This window comes from Antechinus flavipes, chromosome 1, assembly GCF_016432865.1.
Source record: "Antechinus flavipes isolate AdamAnt ecotype Samford, QLD, Australia chromosome 1, AdamAnt_v2, whole genome shotgun sequence".
NCBI classification, from domain to species: Eukaryota; Metazoa; Chordata; class Mammalia; order Dasyuromorphia; family Dasyuridae; genus Antechinus; species Antechinus flavipes.
Genome location: NC_067398.1, coordinates 501,950,627 through 501,963,417, shown reverse-complemented (window position 1 = coordinate 501,963,417; position 12,791 = coordinate 501,950,627). Strand labels below are relative to the sequence as shown.

Genomic DNA, 12,791 nt, shown 5'->3' with positions numbered 1-12,791 from the left:
GTATTGAACATAACATTATCCACTAAATGCAGAGAAGAAATTCCACTATAAGGTGAAAAATATATTGCAAAAAAGTAGTATTTTTTTTAAATTACACAGAAAAGTGGTTTTTTAAATACAGTATCCTTGGGGAAAATGCTGTACATAAGAGAAGAAAGTTTAATAAAAACTTGACCAGTGGCCAAAGCAAGAGAAAAAAATAAAGAAGAAAGCTAGCTAAAAAGGTTTTTTTTTTTTTAATGGCTAGCTGTAGGCTATAACAAGTACCCATTTAAGAAGCACAACTCAGTATTGATTTTAAAAATTATTTTTAAAAAAAAAGGTAAGAGTGGCAGGAAAGTCCCCTGCAGGGAACAGAAAGGTGAAATGGATTTTAGATCAACCTCATCAACCTCATCAGGTATTTTTCATTTTTAACATTCATAAGCAACCAACAAAAAGGGAAGCTTCTTTTCTACTATCATGGCTTATACTTTTCTTCTCATCTGCCTTATCACTGAACATGAAGACCTAGTCCAACTTGATTAAGAAATGCCAACAAATCATTTCTTTTAAATGAGCACACCTAAGTAGACATGCAAATAACCCATGCTACCTACACTGTCTGGTCAGTTAAATTAAATTATTTGGGAAATATGAAAGGTCCCCATCAGCAAGCCTTCAACTTCTTTCTGGTGAAAAATTCCACCATTAGCGTAATTAACAGTTCAGACACAAGAAACAAGGCTTTCCCCAGAAAGCAGAAGCAGAGCAAAGGAAGTGAGAGAACATTTGAGTAAGTGATAATTATCATAAATTCCTCAATGAAGGGATTGGGACTAAGATTTGGGATCCTTTCCCTATCAATTGACTGAAATATGTTAGGTAAAGTATTTTGTAAACCTAAAAGCAGCAACATACATGTTAACTTTTATCATTATTAAGTCTAGAGCTAACATTCCATAATCTCTGATTAATATAAAAACAAGCAAAAACATTTATTATTTACTTTATCAAAAGTATAGCAAATAAGATGCAGCCCCTGCTCTTAGAGATAACAATATAACAAGGGAGATAAGGCAAAAGACTACTAAATATAATACTAGGTACAATAAGAAAGTGTATTAAGGAACATATAAAATTCTACTAATTTTTGGTGAGTGTTTCTCACTAAGGCTGGGGACAGAATGAGGGAAAGTTTTGTGAGTGAAGTAGCTTTTGAGATAGATCTAGAAAGAAAGGATTTCAATTGATGGAGATTAAGCTTCATTCCTCAGTGGTTTTTTTGGTTAAATGTGACAGTGAATCCTCTCAGCAGGACTTCTTAAACTTTTTTCCATTGTCAGCCCTTTTTTGCCCAAGAAATTTTTACATGATCCCAGGTGTATAGGTATATAACTATATATGATAGTTATACAAATTAGACATTACTGAAAATAAATCATAATTTTGCAAACCCTACATTAAGTTATGAGACCCCATAGAGGGTTGTGATGCACAGTTTAAGAAATGTGGCTTTAGAGCATGAGGCACATCCTCTAATTCTTGGTCTTAGTCTTTGAAATCATCTTAATGGTTTTCATCAAGATTATTTAATGTTTACATACAACTTGAAATTTCCTATATGGTATAGTAAACATTTCTAATGTAATCTGCAAATTACAAAGAACAATAAAAGTATATACCAATGATTAAGTGCATTCTACAGATATAATAATACTGAGATGGAACAATCCATCACCAATTTTGTGGGGTTTCCTTTCTTAATGATGTTTTGACTGAAAATCATTATTCCTGTACAGATTTAATGTAGTTAGTACATCATGAGAAAAAGATCTCCATAACTAAGGAATTATCATTTTCCCAAAGAGAAGACTATATTTATATTCCTACTTATCTGACATTTAAGTCAACTTTTTTCTTCCTTCCTCCTCAACAATTCACAGCTTTAATGACTCAGAGTTTATTCAACCATAATAACTAAAATTAGTTGAAGTAGGATTGGGGCAGCTTTTAAGGTCTTTGACTCCTATTTCCTATCATAAATATTAGGGGGACAGTATTATTAGATTTCTTTCATTCCCCCCCTTTCTTTTTTCTTTGTCTATTTGTCTGAAGGCTATAAAATAAATATATTTGTTGGATCTACATGGGTCCAATTATAACTATATGCCAGCAGATTATTTTTAAACTAATAGTAGTTTAATGCATTAATTTTCTTGTGAGATATTTCCATTTTAATAGGGAATTCCTGAAAACCAAAAAAGTGAACTTAAATGTTAGAATTTCAGTCACTCAAAGAGATATTTTGGATTATAGTGCCCATGCCACTGCCTACTGAAAAACAAAATAAAAGATCTGATTATAGACTTTTTTCAAAGTAACAAGTGCAGCATTTATTTTCTCTTCCCTTCAGCTCCCTCCATTAAAAAATCTCTGCATTAAACATTTCTAATGAAGAAAAACTAATTTTTTCATTGACAATGTCCAGAAAAATATGTCTCATTCTATGTCTTGAGTCACTTCCTTATTAGAAGGTAGATAACTTGCTTTCCTCATTAGTGCTTTGAAATCATGTTTGGTCACTACTGGTGACTGGTGGCAATTAAAAAGGTTTCAAAGACATAACTTCTAGGTAATTTAATCATTTTATTACTAGAAGTCTGTTCTATTTGGGTGAAGTAGCAATAACTAAAATGGGGAAAATGTTAATCCCATCTTCCATCAATTCTGTCCTTGAGAGACTTCACAAGGAAATATAATAAGGAAAAAAATCTGGCATCTCCCAATTTTAATAATTGGCTGCTAATATGAGAAAGAAATAATCATTCCCCTTATTACATTGATCAACTTTTAAGTCTTTCAAAGTTTTTGTCTTTACAACACATTGTGATTGTATAAATAGCATCTACATTTCTGCTCAGTTTACTCTGCATCAGTTAGATGTCTTCCCATATTTCTCTGATTTGACCCAGTTGTAATTTCTTATTGTATATTATTATCCATATATCATAATTTGTTAATCCATTCCCCAGTTGATGAACAGTCCCTTAGTTTCCAGTTCTTTGTACCACAGAGAGCTGTTATCAATGTTCTTGAACATAAGTGTCTTTTCCCTTTTCTTTGAGGATCATTTTGGAGCAAGAAGGAACTTAAAAAGTCATTTGTTCAAACCTCCTTGTTTTATAGTTAAGGAAACGGAGGCAAAGGAAGATTACTTGCCTTAAACAAGGTCACACAACTAATTTGCATCAGAGGCAAGATTTAAATCCAAGTCTTTGGACTCTAGACTTGTGAGTATGGGAAATAGACCTTGCCTTCATGGAACTTATATTTATGCTGTTTCTTCCCCTGTCTCCTGTGAAACATTTCCTGTAGGTTCATTTACTGCAATATTTTAGGTTTTAAAAGTCATCCCTGTTTTGACTCATTTACTGGTAGGTATGCCTATGCCTTTGGGAAATTATATCTTGAAGAATATAGTGTTTATCAATGTGCTTCCAAATAGCTTCTGCATTGCTGAAGTAAGTTTGTCCTACATATTCTCTAGTTCATTAATGCTCTTAAGCCATGCTCAGTAACCACCTGCATCTTTTTTTCCTTTGATTTATGATATTGTTCTAGGTTTTTGTTTCAACATCTATAAAATGAAAGAAGTATATCTAATGGTTACTAAATTTCCTTCCAACTGTAATAGTCTGTTAGACAATGAGCCTCATTATGACATGAATTCTTTTCATTCTCAGAGGTTATGCTAAGAGAACGCACACTTTGGCAGATCCTATCAAATTGGAAAGGCTTTTATATGAATCTAAGGACCAGTCTAGTTAAGTGGAAGGCTAATAACCAAAGGGGTGTTAAGCAGGAAATTAATTTTTTTCTTTTTTACCAATATATATCATTAAACTAGCTACCAAAAAAAAATGTTTGTGATCTACAGGAAAGGGAATATTCACACCAGTATAATTCCAGGTTCTTTGAAGAAGGGACACTAATGAACTTTATCTTTAAATGGATAACTTAATCTCCTTGGGCCTCAGTTTCTTCCTTTGTAAAATGAAACATATCAAAGTGAGCATTCTCTAAGAACCTTCCAGCACAAGACTTTTTTATGCTTCTGTGAGGAATGAGGAAGAGAGACAAAAAGCCTTAAAGCTTGTGAATAGAGGTTCTTGATTCTTTTGCATTTTCCTAATGTTCTTGATAATAAAAATTTGAAATGAGAAAACTCAATATAAGGGACCAGAAAATGTGCCCTTTTGCTGGAGTTCCCTTTTTTTTAATCTTTGTGTGGGTTTTTCTACTTTTCTCTCTTTTGAGACACCATATCCTCTACTGATTTTCACATGCCACGCTTTCCCTCCTACCCACCTACTGTTCCTCATGTTCTTTCTCTTTCCCAGAAAGAGAAGAAGGGAGGAAATATATGCTAGGAAAGGGTGCCACTTTTTGTCCACCTTGATCTTAGGTTTTGTTAAATGTCTTTTCTATTTTCTCTGACACCTTATTCTAATGTCTCCTTCTTCCATCACCCCAGGTTTAGTTAAATTACACATGTCACATAATATTAGAAAAAAGTCAGAACTGAAACTACAGATTTCTATTTAAGTCTCCAGGGACATTATCCATATTTTGGAATTTGTGGACAAAGTTTCCAAGTCAACTCTAGTTACAGCCCCTGTACCATCTGCTGCAAAAGGTAAAGAATTTAAAGGATTTGAGTAAAAGAAAAGTATCATACTTTTCTCATATATAAACCAAAATTTCTTTCTCCATTTTTCTAAAAAAAACCCAGCTTAATAATAGGTAGAATAAGCAACTTATTCATATTATTTCAAATGCTTCCCTCTAAAAAAAATCACTCCACAATACTATGACACCTATAGAAAAAAAAACTTTCCCTTAAAGATATCTTTTCTGACTCTGAAAATCAATGATTCTGTTGATAATATATGTAAGATTTGGGGGTGCCTTGATTTTTATATGGTAGGAATAACTGTGGTGCAATTTAAGAATGACAAAATCTCTCTTATAATAACCTAGTGATGACTGGATTCAGACTGCTTGAAATGCATGAATGCCCAGTATACAAATAGAATCCCAGTCTGTGCCTCTAAGAGAAAAAGAATGGCTTATGAAATATTTGCTTTGGATAGAAATGAGAACTTTCAGTAGGAAGAGATGGGAAGTGGCCAAAAGAATAGGAAACAGGTCAAACAGCACAATAAACTGGTTGAGGGTACCTGGCATTGCATTGAAAAAACAAAAAACAAACAAAAAGCTAGATAAATAAACAAAAAAAAATTAGATAATAATAGAAGGCTGAGAACCATGTGCCTTGAAAGGAAAGATTTAATTTCTGTGAGTGGCAAGATAGGTGAGAATATTCTCTTGATCAATCTATTAAGGGGATAATAGTTTTGATTTGGAACTGAGGGGTGAGTATCAGGACCAGGCAGAAAACTATCCAGTTTTTTGACTTGGACTATGAGTAAAGCATCCACCATCTTAAGACTTGTTTTTTCCTAAGAAATGCATTATAACATTCTAATATATATGGTTCCTTCTCAATGGCAACTACACCTAAAAGTAAGTTTCTTCACCCCTTTCCTTAGGCACAAAAATTCCCAATTGTAGCTCAGGGGAGATCTAGCAAAAAAGAACTAAGTCTTCTAGGAGAGGATTGGGACAACTCGGAAGAAAAAGAGAGAACAGCAATCTATTCTGAGCCTGATTAGGGAAGAGAATCTATGTTGTAACATTCTACTTACTATCTGTGAGATCCTAGGCAAGTTCTTTAATATAATTGGGTCTCAATTTACCCATTTGTACATTGAATGAGTTGGACTACTCTTTTAAGACCTCTTTCAGTCCACTTTAAATTCCTCAACATTTGTTCAGAATGTCCTCCCTGCGTGGAATGATCTCCTCCTTCACTTCTGTCTCTTGGAATTCCACATTTTATTTAAGACAGTGCCATATCCTACAGATATTTCCTGCTCTTCTAAGCTATATTATCTTTCTTTTTTAGGTTTCCTTTCATTTACTATGTATGTATCTTTTTGCATTTTGTCTCCCCCATGAAAATGTAAGCTCCTTGAGGGCAAGGAGTGGTTTTGCTTTATCTTTTCTTTTAGTATAATCCTGAGGCATAACAGATACATAATAAATTCACAGAACAGAAATTCAAGTATGACTTCAGTTTTCAATTTTTTTTAAATCTCAAAGAATTGATTAGTTTATATATTAGTATTATATATGTCCATATATAGACACAAATGTGTCTTCTGATTATTTTTCATAGCCATAAATAAATGACAAATTGGAAGACTCATAGGAGAACCAAAAACTCCCATTATAGCATTTAGTATTTTAGCTATTTTTAGTGACAATTCATTTAATTTTTGAAGTATATTTGACAAACTCTTATTTTCTTACTGCCTCTCAAAATATCTTGGAGTTTATGAGCTGGATTTCTTTCTTGAGGACCATGCCTTAAATCCAAATCACTTGGGCTCTCATTGATTGGACAACAGTAGAATCCAGCCCAAGTCCCACTGGTCATTGGTTAGGCCCAGATGCCTCAGAGTAAATGAAAATAGGAACTATTTCTAATTTTGGCCCAAAACTTTTGTAGTCTTCCTCTCCCAGATTGATTTTTTTAGTAGGTAAAAGAGGCTATTTTTTGCCTCATTTCTTATGTAGCCTTGATTACTGAATAGGTTTTGCCTTCAGTCACACTGAGGCTTAGGAAAGACATTAGCTTAAAAAGTCCAAAGTCTCCCACTGCATCCAGGATCAACTTCAGTTATCCTGAACTGAACCCAGATGAGTCTGCAGGAAAAGTGAAGGTTGTGACTTTACAAAGCCTTCCCTCATTAAATCCAAGTCACTTGCAAATTGTGCCATCACTGTACTGATGCCATGGTCCTCTTTGAGAAGGAAGAACAACAAGGACATAGTAAACATTTAATAAATGCACAGAACAGAAATAAAGCTAGTACTAAAGGATTATAGAGGGCAGGATACAGATTAGGTATAACAGGACAGGTTGTAAAGAACTTTAAATATCAAATATTTGATCATAGAAGTAAAAGTGGACCACTGCAATTTATTGAGCAGAGAAGTGATACCACATCCATGCTTTAGGAAATTCATTTTGGCAGTTGTGTCTAGGATGTTTTTGAGGAGAGAGAAATCTCAGGCAGGGAAACATAAGAAGGACCTATAACAAAATTTCACAGTTGGAAGGAGTCTCAGAAACCATGTAGTCCAACACAGGTTTTCCTCCAACCTTCAAGTGAGGAGAAGGGAGAAGGGGAGGACAGGAAATATAATGTCCCCTGATGCAGCCCATTGTATTTTTGAGTAGCTCTAAATGCTGAGAAGCTTTTTTTTTTTCTTGACTCAAGGTGTTTTTCTCTAAATTTTAAACATTACTCCTAGTTCTGCCCTCTGGGGCAAAGCAAAGTAAAACACATGATGATCCTTCCCTTCACCTACTTCAAGATAATTGTTATCCCCCATCCCAATTCCTCTCTTTTCTAGGCTAAACCTCCCCAGCTGCATCAAGCAGTCTTTAAAAGTCATGATTTTGAGGCACTTCACCATCCCCGTTTCTTTCCTCTGGACATTCTCCAAGGTCATCAGTATTGTTGCTTAAATGTAGCACCAGTATTGAACATAGTACTCTAGGTTTGGCTTGAGTAGGGCAAAATACAACAGAATTCTCACTTCCCTAGGTTGGACAGTGTGACTTTTTTAAGTTAATATAAGATTGTATTAATTTTTTTTTGGATGTTATATCACAATTGACCTATATTGAGCATTCAATCCATTAAAAACCCCAGATCTTTTTCAAATGGTCTGCTATCTAGCCAAGACTCCCTAATATTTTCTTGTGGTGCTAATGTTTTTAACTTTGTCAATCTCATCTCATTAGATTTAATATAATAGTTTAACACATAAGATTCTTTTGGATCCTTATTCTATTATGCACTATATTAGCTATCCCTGCCAATTTTGTGTCAGTTGCAAATTGGATAGGCATATCATATATGCTTTCCTCCCCATTTGAGACCTCCTTCTTGTTTACTACTGTATGTTATATATACACAGAAACATTTAGAATACATAAGCTATTTTGTTAAAATAAGAGTAAATCTCGTAGTAAAAGGAAAATCTATGTAAATAATGTAAAAAAATTAAAGATATTCCATCTCATATTATTCCATTACCTTAGCATAAATTTCACTCTGAGTAGAACTCTCCTCCAGACTCTCTCTGTTTTGACTCCTTTTTTGTTGCTTTAATTGACCTCTTTTCCCAGCCTTTAGAATTACTACCCTTTCCTGCTCAATATTTATCTTTCTATCTCCAATACCAAGCTGAATACTTTCTCTCACCCACCTCTCAGGGTTGTCATGAGGACTAAATGAGATATTTGTATATAGAACTATGCTTACCATATAGTAGGCACTCGATAAGTCTTTATTTCCTTCCTTCCTTTCTTTCTTTCAGAACACCTAGTTCTTAGGACTCCAGATCCATCCCTTTTATATTACAGTGTAAGTCAGCTCATAGTCACCTATATCTTATTCATGCCTTCCTCCACTTTTGAACTCAGAGATGCTATAATAGATCCTTATTCTTTCCAACTTTCAATCTTAGTATTAGCAGTCTACCTGAGCATCAAAGAGCTCTTATCTGCCAGGTACAAGTTAACATGTAAAAATGTCAGTCATATGCCCTTTTCTAGTGTTCAGTTTCCTCCTTTACATTACATCCAGCACTGATATTTTATAACGTCCAGAGGGTCCACAAACCCTCAGTGACTAGGAAGGAGAGGGTTTCTATTATGAGGTATCATTCTTTTTCCCCCTTGAGGTTAGAATTAATTTATCTGGATTAATTAAAGCAAAGTGGTATTTGGATAATTTACTCCATCCAGATTATTCCTTTATATTTGTTTTGTTTGCTTATTAAATCCAGATGATTATAGATTTGGTGGAAATTCAGTTTTTATGCAGAAGAATTTGGGGCTAAGAATCTTATATTAAATCACACCAATCAATCTATTTTGTCTATTTGGAAGGCAGTAAGAGTGAAAGAGAAAAGAAACATGGACAACTAGCTTCCTTTCCAACATTAATGCTGCCTTAAACCAAATAGTCTTCAAACAGGATTGTGAGGTATCATTCTTCCTCCATCCCCAGAAGAATAGACTGCCCAGTCTGACAGTAGGAACAACCTAGTTCCACACAACCTTCCTGAACCAGTCCAGCAGTAGTCAAATATAAGAAGAAACCAGCACAGCAACCACTGTCTGAAATAATGACAATAACTCATATTTATGCAGCAATTTAAGGCTTATGAAGCTCTTTTCTCACAGCAACCATGTGAGCTAGGTAGGATCAGTGAATTTAAGCAGCTTAGCTAGAGTCACATAGCTGATAAGTTCCAGAGCCAACACTCAAACCCAAGGCTTCCAATTCACATTCCAGTGTTCTTTTCTCTGTACCACAATAGGTCTTTAATAAAATGAGATTATTGAGTCATAAGTAACTTTAAAGGCCATTTAGCCACACCTCCTCATTTTTGAGTTTAGAAAACTTAAGGAATAGCTATTTAATAACATACCTAAGATTACACAGACAGAAAGTTGAAAGGGACAAATTATTTGACTCTCTATCCTTCCATTCTTTCCATTGCGCCATTTTTCTCAAATCCAATGTAGTAAACAATACTGTTTGTGAAGTCAGACCAAGTAAAGAGAAAGGAGAGTTTGGAGCATCTCAGCTTCAGTTTAGAGCAACCTTTTCTAAGTTTCTCCAATTCTAATATTAAATTTTTGAGGCAAACTTCTTTTGCTTTCTTATCTTGAAAATTCCCAAAGAGTGATTATCAGTTGAACAATCTTCTGAACTTCAGCCCAAATTTTTGCTTTTTACCTTTGGTACCAATATTTTTTAAAAAGAAAAAAAAATGTAACTGACATTCCTAGGGATGAATCCAAATCTCTACTAACTAATATTTGTATCAGGATATTGCCACAAGATTTGTAATGTCATTCCTGACCCAGAATGAAAGAGAAATTAGATAACTGGCATTGTGGAGGAGGGTACAGCTGATCATGAGGTTTTCATCTGTTTCTAAGGCCTTGTATTGAAAGGAAACAGAAAAAGGAACCATAATATTTCTATTTTCTATGAATTTTTGAATAATCATTGTATCCCTATCCTATTAATAGATGAATTGGGAGGCAGAATTAGGTTTTTTGTGTATGTATGTATGTATGTGTGGAAATACATGAACACATACAGCTTTATAGGACCATAATATTGCTACCTTCCATGAATTTCTGAATAATCATTTTATCCCTATCCTACTAATATATTAATTGGGAGGCAGAATTAGGTGTGTTTGTGTGTGTGTAGGAGAGGGATATATACATGAACACATACAGCCCTATGGGACCATAATATTGCTACTTTCCATGAATAATCATTTCATTTCTATCCCTATTGAAATATGAATTGAGAAGTGAAATTAGAATTCTTTTGGGGAGAATGCACACACACACACACACACACATACATATATACATTACATATAATAAATATACATATATAATAATATACATAATGGGGTGAAACAAGGGGAATTTTTGTGTGTATTTGAGAATCACAACCAAGGCGATCTGGCCTAGACCCCTGAATTCTTTTAAAGTAATTAACTACCTGTAATTATTCCTTGGTGAGAGAATGAAAAAAAGAATCATAGAATTTTAAAACTGGAAGAAATCCTTATAGATGTTAACACATTTTCACAGATAAGGAAACTGAGGTCTAAACTGATCTGGGTAATATTAATAACAGAAATAAAACTGAAACTCAGTATTCTTGAGTCTCAGACCAGTACAATTTCCAATACTTTGAGGCTTCTGAAGTCACTTCAATAAGACTTAAGTGAACACCAATGTTAGGTTTCTAACAAGCTACTGCTGCTCTGAGCATATAAAGCTCCTCAAGGAATTTTAAATCTTAAGGAGGAACAAAAGCACACATAAAATAAATTAATAGAGAATAATTCAAATCGATATTGTAATTTTCCATGAGGGAGTAGGATATAGCAAATCAAGGGCAGGCTTTGAATCAAAAAGATTACATTCATGGAAACTTTTTAGGTGGAAGTTGTATGAATTAAGATTTTAAAGAGCAAACACAATGAGAAGGAAACCATAACTATATTGTTTATTGAGATGGCATTTCACTCAATGCCTTTAGTCTAAAAAGAGGAAAAATTTCCTAGAGCATCTTTAGAAGGCAGCCACCCCCTTTATAGTAGAAAGGAAGAAGAAGGGAATTGGGGAAGAGAAATAAATCAGTATTTATATATGGCACCTACTATATGCCAGATACTGAGACAAACACTTTTTTAAAAAAATAATTATTTCATTTAATCCTTACAACAAGTTGGGGCTATCATTCCCATTTTACTGAAGTAGACAGACTTGCCCAAAGTTACACATCTAGTAAGTATCTGTGGTTTGTGTTTGAACTCAGGTCTTGCTGACTTCAAACCCAGAGACCATGTCTATTGCACCACCAACTACTTATATAAGAACCACATGAAGTAAATAAAGCAAATTAAGAAAAGAGGTTTAGGTTGAATTTAAGAGAAAGAGTAGAAAGGTGATATAAGAGTAAGTAAAATGGCATCATAATAATCAAAAATAAGAATGTCAAAGCTCTTGAAAATTAAAAGAAAAAAGAAATAAAACAAAAAGTATGGAGAGATGAAGGAAACATGAAAAGCACTTCCACCCACCGGAATAGCAAATGCACAGCTGTAAAATATGTCTCCTTTTCTGCCTGCAAACAGTATCTAGGCTCTAAGACAATGTGACTCACAAATGAGTATTAAAATAGAGCTCCCTGGCCTCCTGGAAGGAGAACATTTTGTAAGAAGGGCCATTGGGAAAGGTAATCTTTAAATTCACATACAAAGTAAACCTTATTCATCAATAAAAAAAATTTTCAATGTAATTTAATAGGCAATATTTGCTACTTCCTTCTTGCCAATAACACATATGATTTATTTGAGTTTGGATCCAATCATTAGAAGTTAAGAAGATACACATAGATCTTCCCTCCTGTTTCTTTTCCTCAGATTTATTTAAAGAAATTAGTGTAGTAAGTTGGAAGCCAATATTAGTGTTTGACCACTAAGATTCTGCAAACAGTATTCTATTCATAGCAGACATTTAATAAATGTTGAATTGAATTGAATTCCCAACTGAAGTAAGCTGTAACATGCCAACTCAAGCCACCAAAACCTCTGTATGTTGTTTTCCCTAAATGGTTTCTCATAGCAACTTCCTGTTGTATACATTGTCTGGTTCTGCTGCTATATAAAACCATCCTCTGTGTTTATCTACTTGACTCTCACTAACCATTTCCTTTAAATCCCATGAAGCTCCATTAAATCCAAATAATAATTTTAAAAATGTTAACTTGGGATTTACTATAAGTCTGATACAGCACTCATCAGTTTCAGAAAGAAAATTATTTTAGGACTTTAAGGAAGCATATCACGCTCCTGTAGTCTGTCAAAGGATCCCAGCTTTAGATAAGCTAGAATCCACAACCTGAACAGTAAAGGTATATAACATAACTTCTCATCTGATTCTATCCAAATTTTTATCCTTAGGTTAGTTGAAATAGTGTTTCAAATGTAATGTTTCAAACAGAATTGTTACCAATGGGACAAATACAACTCCTAGCCATTTATTGCTTTAGTTGGCACAAAGT

General features: G+C 34.0%; 1 protein-coding gene across 9 annotated transcripts in view; it reads left to right on the top strand.

Moving 5' to 3' along the window:
• DLGAP1 (DLG associated protein 1) overlaps positions 1-12,791 on the top strand; it is a 1,118,212-nt gene that overhangs the window by 794,203 nt on the left and 311,218 nt on the right. The window lies entirely within an intron of this gene.